This window comes from Malaclemys terrapin, chromosome 5 (assembly GCF_027887155.1).
Source record: "Malaclemys terrapin pileata isolate rMalTer1 chromosome 5, rMalTer1.hap1, whole genome shotgun sequence".
NCBI lineage: Eukaryota > Metazoa > Chordata > Testudines > Emydidae > Malaclemys > Malaclemys terrapin.
Window position 1 is genome coordinate 20,468,575 of NC_071509.1, and position 16,817 is coordinate 20,485,391.

At 43.2% G+C, this 16,817-nt stretch overlaps 1 protein-coding gene across 4 annotated transcripts in view; it reads left to right on the forward strand.

The window, feature by feature from the left end:
* Positions 1 to 4,202: 4,202 nt before the first annotated feature.
* The window catches only part of SH3BP2 (SH3 domain binding protein 2), a 67,935-nt gene continuing 55,320 nt past the window's right edge, over positions 4,203 to 16,817 (forward strand). For 3 of the 4 annotated variants that reach the window (XM_054030895.1, XM_054030893.1, XM_054030894.1), the window contains exon 1: positions 4,203 to 4,307. The gene's annotated coding sequence lies outside the window, so the exon portion shown is untranslated. The remainder of the gene's footprint in view (positions 4,308 to 16,817) is intronic. The other variant, XM_054030896.1, reaches the window with a different exon arrangement.

The window sequence follows — 16,817 nt, forward strand, 5'->3', positions numbered from 1 at the left end:
GCCTGAGATGATGGGGCGTCCAGGTGTTGGGGCTGACCGCAAGTTACCTTTGGCTGTTGTTACGGAATGGTTTGGGGGGAGCTAGTAGTGAACTGGCTTTGACCGGCCGGACTGGCTTGCAGCCACTCGACTGGATAAACAAGAAAAAAGATAAGGAAGGCCGGAGAGTGAGTATGGGAATAGAGAGCAGTTATGTTTCCTGCCAGAGCCTGCTTATGGATGAATACGCCCCTCCTTAGAAGGGGATTATGATAAGAGCAGCTATGAGAATTGCTTTAGATGAACAGTCTCACCTGCGGACCCTGGCCTTGTGAGTGCCCAGGAATTCCCCACGCTGGAGCACTGCCTGCTACAAGCCCCCAAGGACAAGGCTGGAGGGTCCGGGACTGTCCATAGCAGAAGGGGCATAAGCATTGATTCTTGCTTGCTTGCTTGCTGGAAAGCACACATTTAGTAATGTGTGAAGGCTGGGAAGCTTATTATACTTTGGCAATAAAACCGGTTATACTTATGCACCTGATTTGGTATCACTGAGTATATCCGAACCCCCCCACCCCTTTGGCTTGACACCAGGGTTTCCAGGTTTATGGATCTTGGGTAGCAGATAGAATACCCCAGTCGGAGCTCTAGAGGTGTGTCTGTGTAGATTTGTTCCTGTGATATAGCCGGGAGTTTCTTGAGCAGATGGTGTAGTTTCTTTTGGTACTCCTCAGTGGGATCGGAGGATAGTGGCTTGTAGAATGTGGTGTTGGAGAATTGCCTGGCAGTCTCCTGTTCATAATCTAACCTGTTCATTATGACTACAGCACTTCTTGTGTCAGCCCCTTTGATAATAGTGTCAGAGTTCAGAGGGGTAGCTGTGTTAGTCTGGATCTGTAAAAAGCAACAGAGTCCTGTGGCACCTTTAAGACTAACAGATGTATTGGAGCATAAGCTTTCGTGGGTGAATACCCACTTTGTCAGACGCATGCCTGACAGAGTTGTTTCTGAGGCTGTGGATGGCGTTGCATTCTGTACGGCTGAGGTTATGGGGCAAGTGATGCTGTTTGTTCACAATTTCAGCCTGTGCACGTCTTCGGAAGCACTCTATGTAGAAGTTCAGTCTGTCATTTCGACCGTCAGGAGGAGTTCACACAGAATTCTTCTTCTTGTAGTGTTGGTAGGAGGGTTCCTGAGGTCAGTGCACTGTTCAGTGGTGTGTTGAAAATATTCCTTGAGTCGGAGACGGCGAAAGTAGGCTTCCAGATCACTGCAGAACTGTATCATTTTCATGGGGGTAGTGGGGCAGAAAGAGTCCCCGACATAGGACAGACTCTTCCGCCAGGCTAAGTGTGTGGTTAGATAGATTAACAATATTGTTGGGTGAGTTAAGGGTACCACTGTTGTACCCCCTGTGGCATGAAGGAGTTTAGATCGTTTACTGTCCTTTTTCCTCTGTAGAGAAGTAAAGTGTGCATTGTAAATGGCTTGTCTTGTTTTTGTAAAGTCCAGCCACGTGGAAGTTTGTGTGGAATGCTGGTTTTGTATGAGAGTCTCCAGTTTTGAGAGCTCATTCTTGTTAAAGGTGATGTGTCCAATGAACACAGAAGAAATACTCTATATGCAAATATTTGTTCTTATTTTATCTATTTATCTTTGTACCTGAGAGCCTTTTCCTGCCTCTTTAGGGCTTCGATTAACACAACTACACAACATCTTTACATTTAAAATATTTCTATTTTTAAATGCTAAATGTATGTTTCTTGGAGGAACAAGTTAGTATCTTCATACATCCACAAAGCAAATATTCTTTACATATATTATAGTTGCATTCATGGCTCCAATCAAGATCAGAGCCTCTCTGGGCTGGTTTTCTTGAAGTTTTGTTTCTGTGACTTCAGTTGCAATATATTCCCAGATGGTGACAGAAACTAACCTAAGCAGAAGGAAATTAAAGCAATACTGGCTGTAAGTCCATCTTAGCATGATAGAGTGCTCATCACCTGAGAAATTCTTGAGATGCAAAGTATCTTTCAGATTCAAATTACCAACCTACTCAAGAATCTGAAAACTGGGGATGTGTTAGCATCACAACATAATCTCAGCTGTTCAAAGGACATTAAAATGTCATACTGTGGTTTGTCTTGCACTTCCCTGACAAATTTTATTTTCAAGCAGAATATTAATTTGAGGTTTGACATAAATGGCTCATCTTCTTGAAAATGAACATGCTTTAAAATATAGTCATAGGGAATTTTACAGAATGGTTGTTATGAGTGTAAAAAAATGTGTTTGCGGATACAGACTAACACGGCTGCTACTCTGAAACCTAAAAAAATATAGCAGCTTTGAAATACCTTTGCATTGTGCTTGAAATTCCACCCAGTGCAGAGAGTTTATTGCAGGCTCTCCACACCACTTAAGCCTCAGATTAAGAACTAGGATCCAGACCCTGCAAAGACTTAGGCCTGGTCTACACCTATAATTTAGATAAATCTAGTTAAGTCACTCAAGGATGTGGAAAAATTCACACCCCTGAGAGCGGTAGTTTAACCAATCTAAACTCTGGTGTAGACACTGCTAGGTCAACAGAAGAATTATTCCATCAACCTAGTCTACCATTTATTGAGGGGGTGGGTTTACTACAGCAATGGAAAACCCCCTTCTGTTGCTGTATTAAGTGTCTACGCTACATTGCTAGCGTGGCATAGCTGCAGCACTGCAGCTGTGCCAATGAACCACTTGAAGTGTAGACTGGAACTTTATAAGCGAGTAGTCCCCTTAAAGTGAATAGGATTATTTAGGCTTAAAGTTAAGCATGTGCATAAGTGTTTGCAGGATCGGGGTCTAAATGCCAACCTCACTGAAGTCAATGACAAAACCCCTTTAGACTACTCTGGGCTAGGATTTGGTCTCTAAGGGCTTAAGTGGTGTGGGCAGCTTTGCAGGGTCATCTGCAGTGGAGCAAATGTCAACTTTTAAAACATTCAAAAGAATGGAAATGGGGAAAAATGTAAGTTTTTCATCTACTATGATACATCTGCACTCTGTGTTGTACATCCTAAAACTAAAGTCAGTTATTATTAGAGTGTAAAAGTTAGTGTACAGAATAGAGAGCCATGAACTCTTATATTTAAATCCCATCTCTGACAATGACTTGCTGTGTGGCCATCATCACTTAGTATACAATTTTCAAAAGCCCTTAAATGGCTTAGGAGCCTAAAGTCCCATTTTCAAAAAGTGACTTAGAGACAGATTTTTATCTAAAGATGCAGACAAGTGCCAGGTGCAGTGGAAAAAACAGTAAAGTTTTTAAAAATGGGGGGGGGGAGAACAAAATACAATGAGAAAATGCATTTTGTTTCAAGTTTTTCATTGAAAATTTAAAAACCTGATATTTTTGAATGAAACTTTGTATGAAAATTTAAAAAAACTGAACAGCTCTAGTGCATTTATTAAACCAGATTACAGATGTGTTTATTAAACTGTGATAATACCTTTTCCTCCTTTATTTTACAGATGGGGAACTGAGGCATAGATACATTTAGCCCCTGCAAAAATGTATGCATGTTTCACTTCAGATATGTGGGATATGTCCTAGTGGATTCAAGTTAAACACATGATTTCATTGGGATTCCTCACCACAAGTGTGTAAATGTACCTTTGAAAGCTCAGACCCTATGTGACAGCAAGATAGTGACAGAGCTGGGACTAGACTCCAGAAATCCTTGCTCCTGCTTGGCCATTTACCACTGGCGTGCAAAGTGATGCAGGGACCGATCAAGACAAAAACAATCACGATCTGCTGCTGGCTTCAAAACAAGTAGTAACAAACAAACCCTGGCGTGCTTACAAGTAAACGATGGGTTCACTAGAGAAAAAAAAAAATACTTATTTATATGGGGCTAATAATTCACCCTCAGAGTGGAGTTTACAGTCCCAACCTCCTTCAGACCTGCGCACTGCCACGCATGGGCCTGCCTCGCCACATCTCTTTGCAGGCAGCCTGTGCCGCAGCCTCTGTCTAGGGAGGAGTTTCGCGTGGCGGGCTGAGCCTCTCCCCGGCAACCCACCTGCGGCCGCCCCAGACCCTGCCCCTGCCCCGCGCCGACAGAGGTGTAGCGGCTGGCGCGCGGGCGGCCGAGCGGAGCCCTCCCGGGGAGGGGGCGGGCGCTGCTTGGGGAGGAGGAGCCGAGCTGGAGCAGGTGGAGGAAGCGGACGGGCTGCGAGGGAGCAGCAGGGGCTCGGCTCCAGCGCTGGAAGCGGGAGTGTGGCCGCTGGCTGCACGGCCGGGCCTCCAGGTGCGACTGGAAGCCGGCGGCACCCAGGTGAGCTGCTGGCGGGGGGACTGAGCCTGTCTGCTCCTGCTCCGCTCCCTGGGCGGGTTCGCCTGCTGGCTTAACCCCTTCCAGGCCGTGCCGGCGGGGCTGGCCTTGGGGCGCCCTTCCCGTGGCCCTGGGCGAGCCTCTCGCCCCTTGCCTGCTCCTGCTGCACGGTAGGAACGGGGCGGCCCCTCGCCTGCTGCCCCGACTGTCCCCTGCTGCCTTCCGCGGGACGGGACGGGCTGCGGGGAGGCCGCTGCTGGCTCCGTCCCCGCCAGCGCGGTGCAGCGAGCGCTCTACACTGGGGACGGCCGCGCTCTCCTCTCCTGGCCGGGGGTGGGAATTGTGTGTAGCATTAGTCACCGGGCGCTTTGCAGACTAAGCAGCATTGCTTGGGTCGAGGGCTGCCGGGCTAATCCCGTAGCCTAAAGGCGGCTGGAAACTCCGATGACTCACAGTGGTTTAACAATGAGTTTTGTTGCAAATGCAAACATTCCCTCTTGGTGAGCCGGGCACGTTCTGAGTTGCCAGGACCTGTTGGCGTAATGTGTGTTTTGCACCCATTATTTGGCTTCAGGGAAATTACCTGCAACAGGTCCAGGCTGGAAGCTCAGCGTACCATCCCCAGGGCTTGGAACCCAGCATGCCTGATGTAGTTACTTGGTGCTAGAAAGGTGCTTATGGTAGGGTTGCCAACAGTCCTTTATTACAAGGGATGGCCCTTATTTCTTCATCTCTGTGTACCACAAGATCAGGACTTGCTGAGTGCTGCAAAAAGCAGCAAGAAATACCTCTGGCAAGTGTCGGTGAGTACTGCTTATTACTATTGATCATATTAATTATAATAATGATAATATGGAGAGGAGGGATGGGGTGCTAAGAAAGCAGTCCCTCATTTTTGACAGTGTTGGCAACCCTAAAAATAGTATGCCCATCACTCAGAGGAAAGTCTCTGTGGTGGTCCTTAGGGGAGAATGGACCCAACATCTTACCCTTGCAATCAACATTCACTCCTCCTTTCAGATCTCTCTTTGGTTTGTATTAGGGGGTAGCCGTGTTAGTCTGTATCTACAAAAGCAACAAGGAGTCTGGTGGCACCTTAAAGACTAACAGATAGTTGGTTTGTGTGGCTGCAGATGGAGGGCGGGACAGAGTAGCTCAGTAGGGTGAGCTCAGAAGTCTGTTGTATTTAGGCTGACCAGACAGCAAGTGTGAAAAATTGGGACAGGGGGTGGGGGGTAATAGGAGCCTATATAAGAAAAAGCCCCAAAAATCGGGACTGTCCCTATGAAATCGGGACATCTGGTCATCCTAGTTGTATTTGAGGGAAAGTATGGGGGAGAATTGTACAGAAACAACTTACATTGTTTCCAGGTCAGACTTGATGATCTCAATGGCCCCTTCTTGGCCTTAGAATCTGTGAATCTGAGTGGGTGCCTTGTGCTGTCTTTTAAAAACCATCACTTTCCAACTAACTTTGAGCCTTTTTGGTGTTTGAATTACAAACTGTAGGCATTCAAAGATGCTTCCTGGCATTTTTCCAGTCAGATGAGAGTTAGATATTAAAGTGTAAGGCTGAGAGGCTTTTTAAAGGTGAGGGGTGCAAAGAACTAGATAGCTTAAAAACATTTTTCCTCGGTGACAGCGATGTAGTAGTAGTAAGATATTCTGTAAGCCCCTTTAAAGTTTTGAAGATCACTGTCCCCTGCTTTAAACATACCTCCAGCCCCCTCAGGGTTTGCAGCCACCATTTATCTGAGAAACTGAACTCTATGAACATCACTGCTCAGGTCACCAGATTTGGGGAAGCTGGTTTGGGTAGTAGCATGTAGTGGGATCTGGGTCCTTTAACCTCTTAGGTGACCAGTTTGAATCCAGCCCAGGTCAGTGATGACTGAAAGCTATTGCCATCCAGAATTAATGGGGGAGGAGAGGTGAACTGGCCCGCTTCTCAGTGGAAAGTTCACATTACAGAAAACACCATAATAATTGGTACGTTTTGAGCTTGTGAGTAACAGAGAAGCCCAGGAATAAATGAGCATGGGAACTGACCTGCTCTTGTACGCCTAGGAGGTGGCTATCATGGGTAGGCTGTGGGCACATCATTGGGGTGATCTGGAGAAGCTTCTCCTGCTGCTGTCTGTGCTGTACTTGGTCTGTAGATGAAAAGCACTTCAATTTTCAGTGTGGTGTTAATCTGCCACTTTTCATGAGTCCTAGTATTGTATTTAGTTAGAGGTATTTAAAATAAATTATCTGATAAGTTTGCTGCTGTGAATGGCTAGTCTCTGCCTCCTACTAGCTTGTGGATCTGAAATCAATTCACATGGCCAACTACATATCTGCCTTCTTATTTCTAATTTTTATTTATTTGTACAGGAATGTTTAGCTGCAGACTCTGGTGCATGTTTTATTCAGACATGCACATCAGATGCAAAACATTAATTTCCTTTTATCTCCAAAGATGTTAGAATGTTTCTCCCCTGCCCCCTTCTGTATTTTGCAGTGAGGAGGTGAGTCATTGCTCTGGGCAATGCCCCACTGATAGGTAGTCACTAGTGAGCCTGCATAGTGGTGGGTTAAATGCTGTTTCCTTTATAATCTTGTCTCTGTGTGTTTTTGTTATAAATCTCCAAATGTTCAATAACTCCTTTTGGCAGGAAGACAGTTTTTTTTTTTTTTTTCTTTTCTTTTGGGGTGTGAAAGGAAACAGTTTTGGCAAAGATTTAAATCTATGTATTTGTGAGCTCTCGTAGCTCAAAATGTCTTGTTGCAGACATTTCAGGCTGGTTTATACAGACTTGTTCATAAGACCAGTTTTGTCACAGTTTAGATCCTGATCCTGTAAGTTCCCATGCACAGACAGATGCTGCACCTAAGCTTGCAAGAGCACATCCTTAGTTTTCAGTTTAATTACTAAAGATCAGATGCTTAAAGGGATGCCGTCAGGTCAACCTAGATTTTCTTAAATAATATTTGACAAAACCTAATGGCAATAGAAATGTTTCCACTGAAATAAAAATATGTATGGGAACAGTTTATTTTTAAAAGCTATCTAGCATTCTAATGTAGTGGCTGAAAACCAAACATTGCAATTATTTTCCTAATGCATGCAATCAGAAACTGAAAGATTAAAAACTGAATGGTTTGTTTACATTGCTCAAACGGCTAGAAGTGCAAGAAGTGGACAGTCTAAAGCCCTGAGCCTACAAACTCTTACAGCTGTGCTTAACTTTACCCATGTGAGTAGTCCCACTGCCTTTGATATGAGTAAAATTAGGCAGATGTGCGTCTGAAGTACAAGAACCTAAAAGGTTAAAAATAAACTCGATTTCTAAAAATCTAAGGTACTAGCAACTTAGGTGGTCAACTCTTTTTTTTTTTTTTTTTTTTAAATATGAATTTTAACTTGTCAGTGTCCCGTTACTATTGGAATTTCTGTCTGGTTGCCTGGTGTTGGACATCTGACAAAAACAACAATTACAAGGTCTTCTGGCAATTCATCACATTTTTACTTTCTGTGGGACACGTAGCCCTGTGAGCATCTGGTCAGTTAATTGTTGGTGGTTTAGGCCCTGGTCATACAGACGCTTACAGATGCGAGTAGTCCCATTATACATACAACTACTTATATACGTAAGTGTTTGCAAGATTAGGATCTGAGTTTATTGCTTCTGCAGGCCCTTTTAAGATTTCTAGAAGTGTCAGATTTTGCCAAGATAACTGATAGGTGAGTCTTGTAATGTTGGTGAGGTGTTTAGCAGTTACCACCTCCATGAGACCTTTCCTACCCAGATGAAGTGGCCCAGGCAGCCTCCAGAGTTTCATCAGAAATATCAATAGACCTTGGAGTACTTCACCCTGCATTCAGTCTTTTGATGCAGAGGATTCCATGGGTTTCTGTTGATGCTGAAACACCTGAAGGATTTAACAAATAGGAAATGTGTGACACCTTTTAGGGCCATGGATTAACCTTCAAGGGAAGGAGTATTATAAGTCCTCAGGCCTATCCATGTTGCTGAGGGGGAAAATTCTGTTAGACCTCAGGTCTTTGTGACCTACTGATCCTTCTCCAAATAGCCAGCAATGCTTGTAACTTCCATGGAACCTCACTCTCTTTTAAATGTGTCCCTTAAGTGAGGCACTTCAGAGTTGCCTCTAAAGGCTGTGGTGGGTTGGGGCAAACCAGGGTATTACAGGAGTCTGGGAGGGAGCTGGAGTGCAGGCAATTCAATGGAGGGGTCATAGGTAAGCTGAGATGATATGAGTGCCTGGTTGAAAGGAGTCTTTTTGGGAGGGGTGTGAAAGGATGCTGGCCACCTTCTCTAATGAGAATGCGGAATGGAGTGTGTATCTTTCAAACTCTCTCTTTCACATATGTATATGTCCATCAGTTCTCACGACACAGATGCATTTAATGATCATTTGTTTTTGTTTTTTCTCCTGGGCTTTTCCAAGTATTCTGTGTTAAAGTGTCTAGATCAAATAAGGAATATAAAACATCCTTCACTGAAGGCTGAGGCCAGTTTAGGAATCTAAACTATGGTCTTTGTTGAAAAGAGTCCATGAAATATATAGAGTGCTAATTTTTTAAACTACACTGTGAAAACTGTTTCACAAGAACATAAGAATGGCTGTACTGGATCAGACCAATGGTCCATCTAGCCCACTATTCTGTCTTCCAGCAGTAGCTAGTGCCAAAGGCTTCAGAGGGAATGAACAGAACAGGGCAATTATTGAGTGATCCGTCCCCTGTCTGGCAGTCAGAGGCTTAGGGACGCCCAGGACTTATAGCCACTGGTGGATCTATCCCCCATGAACTTATTTAATTCTTTTTTTAACCCAGTTATACTTTTGACCTTCACAACAACCCCTGGCAATGAGTGTCACAGGTTGACTGTGTTGTGTGAAGAAGTACTTCCTTTTGTTTTAAGCCTGCTGCCTATTAATTTTTTTGGGTGACCACTGATTATTGTGTTCTATGAAGGGGTAAATAACACCTCCCTATTCACTTTTTCCACACCATTCATGATTTTATAGACCTCTATCATATCCCCTCTTAGTCATCTCCTTTCTAAGATGAACAGTCTGTCTTTTTTAATTTCTCCTCATATGGAAGCTGTTCCATACCCTTAATCATTTTTGTTGTCCTTCTCTGTATCTTTTCCAATTCTAATATATCTTTTTTGAGATTAGGTGACCAGATCTGCATGCAGTATTCAAGATGGGGGATACCATGGGATTTGTATAGTGGCATCATGATATTTCTGTCTTATCTGTCCCTTTCCTAATGGTTTCTAACATTCTGATAGCTTTTTTGACTGCCGCTGCACATTGAGCAGATGTTTTCAGAGAACTATCCACAATGGCCCCAATATTTCTTTTTTGAGAGGCAGTACCTAATTTACACCCCATCATTTTGTATGTAGTTGGGATTATGTTTTCCAGTGTGCATTACGTTGTGTTTATGAACATTGAATTTCATCTGCCATTTTGTTGCCCAGTTGCCCAGTTTTTTTAGATCTCTTTGTAACTCTTCACAGTCAGCTTTGGACTTAACTATCTTGAGTAATTTTGTACTGTCTGTGAACTTTGCACCTCTCTGTTTACCCCCTTTTCCAGATCATTTATGAATGTGTTGAACAGCACTGCTCCCAGTACAGATCCTTGGAGGACCCCGCTATTTACCTCTTTCCGTTGTGAAAACTGACCGTTTATTCCTACCCTTTGTTTCCTATTTTTTAACCAGTTACTGGTCCACGAGAGGACTTCTAATCTTCCCTCTAATCCTATAGCTGCTTACTTTTCTTAAGAGCCTTTGGTGTGGAACCTTGTCAAATGCTTTTTGAAAGTCCAAGGACAGTGTTACTTGTGTCCATATGTTTGTTGATCCCATCAAAGAATTCTAACAGATCAATGAGGCATAATTTCCCTTTACAAAAGCCATGTTGACTCTTCCCCAACAAATCGTGTTCATCTATGTATTTGATAATTTGTTCTTTGCTATAATTTCAACCAATGTGCCTGGTACTGAAGTATGCTTATGGTCTGTAATTGCCAGGATCGTCTCTGGAGCCTGTTTTTAAATTTGACATCACGTTAGCTATCTGCCAGTCATCTGGTAAGAGGTTGATTTAAGAGAGAGGTTGCATATCACAGTTAATAGTTCTGCAATTTCATATTTGAGTTCCTTCAGAACTCGTGGGTGAAAACCATCTGGTCCTATTGACTTATTACTGTTTTAGTTTATCAGTTTGTTCCAAAACCCATAGCTGCGGGAAAGGGGTGTGCAGCCACCCTCCCCAAGCCGTAGGGCAGGGGCTGCAGGGTCCTGGTTCCAGCCATCCAGCCCCAGTTGAAGGTCAGGGGCGCACAGTCCCGCCTCCAGCCCCGGCTTCAGCTGCTGACAGTCATGGAATCCGAGACTGCCGTGACCTCTGTGACTAAATTGTAGCCTTATCTATAGGCTACACTAGCAGCCTAAATTTGGTCTCCAGGACCTCTCTCCTACCTTTCCCTATGTCATTACTGCCTACGTATACCAGGACCACAGGCTCTTCCCCAGCACTGCACAAAAGTCTATTTAGATGTCTCAAGAGGTCTGCAACCAGCACGCAATTCACCTTGAGGTTTTTCTGGTCAGCACAAACCAAACTATATATTTCTAATAATCAAATCCCCCCATTACTATTACCTGTCACTTCCTAATAACTAGGGTCCCATACCCCAGAGGGGTAGCCTCAGAGTGAGAGGATACAATGACATTATCTGGAAGGGATGGAAATTGTGTCCCTGAAAGTCTCATCTGTGTACCTCTCTGTCCTCCACTTCAGACACTCTGGTTTCCTAATGTTATGAAATTTTCAGAAGAAAATTCTTCTTCTAACCTACATTACACACACAAATCTTCAAATTGTTTGCTCAGACAAAAAGTTAGAGGGGAGGTCAAACTAAGGCTAACAGTGGAACTTTCAATGTATAGTATAATGTCTCCATGATATTTTGTGAACACCAGTCTTGAAGGTTTTTTGCTGTTGTCCTTGAAATCTTGCCTTTTAAAATGCTCAGGGCCGGCTCTACCATTTTTGCCGCCTGGACTGTGCTGTCCCAAGAATGGACGGAATGTCGCCCCTTAGCATGTGCTGCCCCAGGCATGTGCTTCCTCCACTGGTGCCTGGAGCCAGTCCTGAAAATACCAGAGCCCTTACCATAAACTTATTTTCTGTTTATAAGTGCAAATAGGGGGGTGTGAGTGGATGCTGAAAATACCATCTGAGATGATGAGGTTATAGAGGTAGATTGCCCATATTTCATGGGGCACTGGCAGGAGTTTTGTGAAAACTACTTTTCCCCAGGCAAGGGGTGAATTTCGTACAGTAATGGCCTGACTTTTAGAGGTTCTGAGGACCTCAATACAGGGGCTGCAGGTGCTCAGCCATAAATGAGGCCATAAATGCTTTGACAGAAACAGACTTTTTTTATAAACTGGTTTGAAAAGGTTAAAGAAGTTGCAGTATTGCAACAAATCTGCTCAACAAACCTCCCATTCAGAAACTAAGGGCTTGTCTACACTTACAGCACTCCAGCAGCGCAGTTGCACTGATAAAACTGTGCTGCTGTAGTGTTTAGTGAAGACGCTACCTGTATTGACAGGAAAGCTTCTCCCATCAGCGTAGCTCCTCCACCTCCCTGAGAGGCGGTAGCTATATTGACAGGAGAAGCCCTCCTATTGACATAGCACTCTCTGTCCTGTAAGTTTGGTTGGTGTAACTGCATCGCCCAGGAGTGTGGATTTTCCACACCCCTGAGCAATGTAGTTGTACTAACATGACTTTGTAGTTTAGACCAGGGCTAACATTTGCTCTCTGTAATATTAGTGTGTTCATCTCGTGCAGATTTTGCTTTGGGACAAGTGGGGAAGGGGAATAGCTTGAATTCCTGTGATAAATGGCTGTGTAGTAGTAAACTTGAGTTGCTAGAGCTTCTCTACTAGAGCTCTTGCTCAAGAAGTTCTTGTCTTCTCTCATTCTTAGCCCAGGGAAACTGGAATGCATAGGCTCTGGCAATTAAAGAAACAGATTATAAAGAGCTGGGCTAAATAATTGCCCTGGTATGATAGCACTTTTGGCCACTTCCTAAACTTAGCTATCTACCATGCCACTAAAGGGATTCTGATCATCTCTGTGGGCAGTTGATGGTGGAGTGAACAGACATCAAATAAGTCTTATGGAGTTACAACCTATTCAAAAGGCCCAGAAACTCAAGAGCTGAAGGGAGTCCTGTTTAACTCTTTTTATATTTAGAAATAACTTCAAACAGAGACCAGTTGAAAAGCTTTCTGAATTTACTTCCATTATATGGCATTGGCTCTCAATTTGTAGACCATTGACCACCTATGATCTGCGGTACTGCTTCTGTCTAGGGCTGTCGATTAATTGCAGTTAACTCATGTGATTAATTAAAAAAAAATTAATCGCGATTAATTGCAGTTTTAATCACACTGTTAAACTATAGATTACCAATTGAAATTTATTAAATATTTGTGTTTTTCTACATTTTCATATATGTTGTATTCTGTGTTGCAGTTAAAATCAAAGTGTATATTATTTTTGATTACAAATATTTGCACTGTAAAAATGATAAACAAAATAGTATTTTTCAGTTCAACTCAGACAAGTACTGTAGTGCCATCTGTGTCCTGAAAGTGCAACTTACAAATGAAGATTTTGTTTGTTTGTTACATAACTGCACTCAAAAACAAAACAATGTAAAACTTCAGAGCCTACAAGTCCACTCAGTCCTACTTCTTGTTCAGCCAATCGCTAAGACAAACAAGTTTGTTTACATTTACAGGAGAAAATGCTGCCCTCTTCTTATTGATCAGCAAGTGAGAACAGGTATTTGCATGGCACTTTTGTAGCTGGCATTGCAAGGTACTTAAGTGCCAGATATGCTGAATATTCGTATGTTGCTTCATGCTTCGGCCACCATTCCAGAAGACATGCTTCCATGCTGATGACCCTCGTTAAAAAATAATGCGTTAATTAAATTTGTGATTGAACTCCTTGGTGGAAAATTGTATATCCCCTGCTCTGTTTTACCTGCATTCATGTTATAGCAGTCTCGGATGATGACCCAGCACATGTTCATTTTAAGAACACTTTCACTGCAGATATGACAAAATGCAAAGAAGGAACCAATGTGAGATTTCTAAAGATAGCTACAGCACTTGACCCAAGGTTTAAGAATCTGAAGTGCCTTCCAAAATCTGAGAGGGGAGAGCATGCTTTCAGAAGTTTTAAAAGAATAACACTCCGATGCGGAAACTACAGAATCTGAACCACCAAAAAAGAAAATCAACCTTCTGCTGGTGGCATCTGACTCAGATGATGAAAATGAACATGTCGGTCTGCACTGCTTTGGATTGTTATCGAGCAGAACCCGTCATCAGCATGGACGCACGTCCTCTCGAATGGTGGTTGAAGCCTGAAGGGACATATGAATCTTTAGCGCATCTGGCATGTAAATATCTTGCAATGCTGGCTACAACAGTGCCATGAGAATGCATGTTCTCACTTTCAAGTAACACTGTAAACAAGAAGCAGGCAGTATGATGTCCTGCAAATGTAAACAAACTTTTTTGTCTGAGCAATTGGCTGAACAAGAAGTAGGACTGAGTGGACTTGCAGGCTCTAAAATTTTACATTGTTTTATTTTTGAATGCAGGTTTGTTTGTTTGGTTTTTTTGTACCTAATTCTACATTTGTAAGTTCAAATTTCATGATAAAGATTTTGCACATTACTTGCATTAGGTGAATTGAAAACTACTATTTCTTTTGTTTTTTTTACAGTGCAAATACTTATGAATATAAAGTGAGCACTGTACACTTTGTATTCTGTGTTGTAATTGAAATCAATATATTTGAAAATGTAGAAAATATTTAAATAAATAGTATTCAATTATTGTTTAACAGTGTGATTAATCGGGAGTTTTGTGGATCTCAGCGGAGCCTAAATTTGTAGACCTGGGCCTTTGTGCTTCAATTTAGCCCTTAGCTATCGAAGTATTTATTATGTAACAATGTCCACACTGTAGAAGACCACTTTCCTTTACAGGGGTGTTGTGAAAATTAATTAATAGGTGCAAATAGCTTTGAGATCCTTTAACAAAAGATGCTCTGTAAGTACATGTAATTAGAACATGATAGCTGGCCAAGCCTGTAATGATAAAATATATGTTGCAGTCTGTAAGGAAGGTGTTGTAACTGCTGTACTTGTTAAATTATTACATTTGCAAAATTCTGTCTTGTTTGGCTCATGCATGCAGAGGAGTATACATTCTTTACAGAAATGAGGCAATCACAGTAAAGTTTTTTTTTTTCTGCTAGCAATCAGTCACCTTGGTACAGGTGTATATATTAATGCAAAATATAAAAGTTAATTACAGTTCCGTTGGTTCATTATTCCTTTACCCTCCAAAGGCTTGCAGTAGATGAGTGCACGTAGGGAAATGCTGATTTCTGCATTTGACTGTGATGGTGCTTTCACTTTTAGGACTCTTTTCCTTTTGAGGGGCATTTCTCAGACTGGAAAAGATTACAATTTTCAAGTCAGATTTTGCATCTTCTCAAGATATGGGATGTGACCACAGTGTGCCATTCCCAAACAATACAGGTACTGGGAGACAATCATAAGAAGCAGGCAACATATCAGTATTACTGACAGAAATAAAAAATCTGTTTGTCCAATCTGAATAACAGGTAAAGAATTGGCACAAGCCATGAAAAATAAACTAGATTTTAATGTTCTTTCTACTTTACCATGGCCAATCCCAAGTGTTCGGGCCCTTAAAAATCATGAGGTTTTTTTTTTTTTTAAATGTTGAGTTCTTACTTGCTTTCTGGTTTCTGAGCCTTTAGGGTGCACTCGCCTCACATTTTCAAGATTTTTTTTTTTCCCCACAACTACAAAAGCTGGAAACTTCCTTCTTTTTAAAATGGAAGCTTAGATTTCCATGCAATCTCCTGATTCCAGTAGCTGGGGCTTTACGAAGAGCTCCAAGTATTGCAAGAGTTGGTAACATTGTTTTATTTACTTAGATTTAAAAAAATAATAAAAAAAAGATGTCTATCCAAAGCTCTAGGGGCCCTAGCATTGTTAATCATACAATAAGTACAATTAAATTAAACCCCAGCAGCATTAAAATCAGTTCTGCAGGAACTTGGCTGTCCAGAGAGCCACCTACCCCCTTCATCATCAAGAAAATACACCCTCAGCCTTCTCCAGAAACCATAACAGGTGCTTTTACAGTATGCCTGAAAAGTCACCAAATTTGGGCTATTTCAGACCAAGGGGTCCAACCTTTAATGTTGTTCGGTGTTGTTTAATGTTGGCAACACACCATCTGTTGTGGCTTATACTTAAAGCAGGGGTGGGCAAACTACAGCCCGCGGGGTGGATCCACCCCGTCAGGGCTTTGGATCCAGCCCATGGGATTACCACCCCCGTGGTGCCGCGGGCCCCGCACTGCTCCTGGAAATGGCCCTGGGGATGGGTGAGCAGAGGGCTCCGCGCTCTGCCCTCGCCTGCAGGCGCTGCCCCCAGCAGCTCCCATTGACCAGGAATGGGGAACCGCAGCCAATGGAAGCTTCGGGGGAGGTATCCACAAGTGAGGGCAGCGCGCAGAGCCCTCTTTCCCCGCCTCCCCCTTCCTCAGGGGCCGCAGGGACGTGGTGCTGGCTGCTTCCGGGAGCAGCGTGGGGCCAGGGCCCTGAGCCCCTTCCTGCACACTGCACCACCTCTGACACCCCAACCCCCTGCCCCACCCCTACATTCATGGCCCTGCATGCTATTTCCCCACCCAGATGTGGCCCTCGGGCCAAAAAGTTTGCCCACCCCTGACTTAGAGTGTAAGTGGAGGGAGTGCTTTTGTTCTGTATTTGTACAGTGTCTAGCACATGTGTCTGACGAAATGGGTATTCACCCATGAAAGCGTATGCACCAATATGTCTGTTAGTCTGTAAGGGGGCACAGGACTCTGTCACTTTTTACAGATCCAGACTAATACGGCTACCCCTCTGATACTTAGCACAATAGAGTCTTGGTCTACTGTGGGTTCCCTAGGCACTGACTTATCCTCCTATCTGTTTGATTATTTCTTGTTTCCAAGGAAGTTTGTTTTAAAAACATGATGTTGAATCTGGCACTGACTCTTTCAATGTGATTGGAAGTTTGTCGAAGTTGGCAACATAAAAGGAAAGGGGAGAAGTATCATTGGCTCTTTAGTCATATTAGGCTCCAATATTTAGATGTCAATCATTTTTTAAACTGCACTGTACAACTGACCTAAATAATGTATAACCGTGAGTAGCATTAACTGGCCCGTGTTTTACACTCAGTCTACACAGCATTGTAAGCCCAGGCTCTAGCCTAACCCCCCTTTGCGTCCACAGCAATTGTGCTCATCTAGGGTCCCCAGACCATGCAGGGCTGGAGGGTCTGAGCCCAATTGCTTTC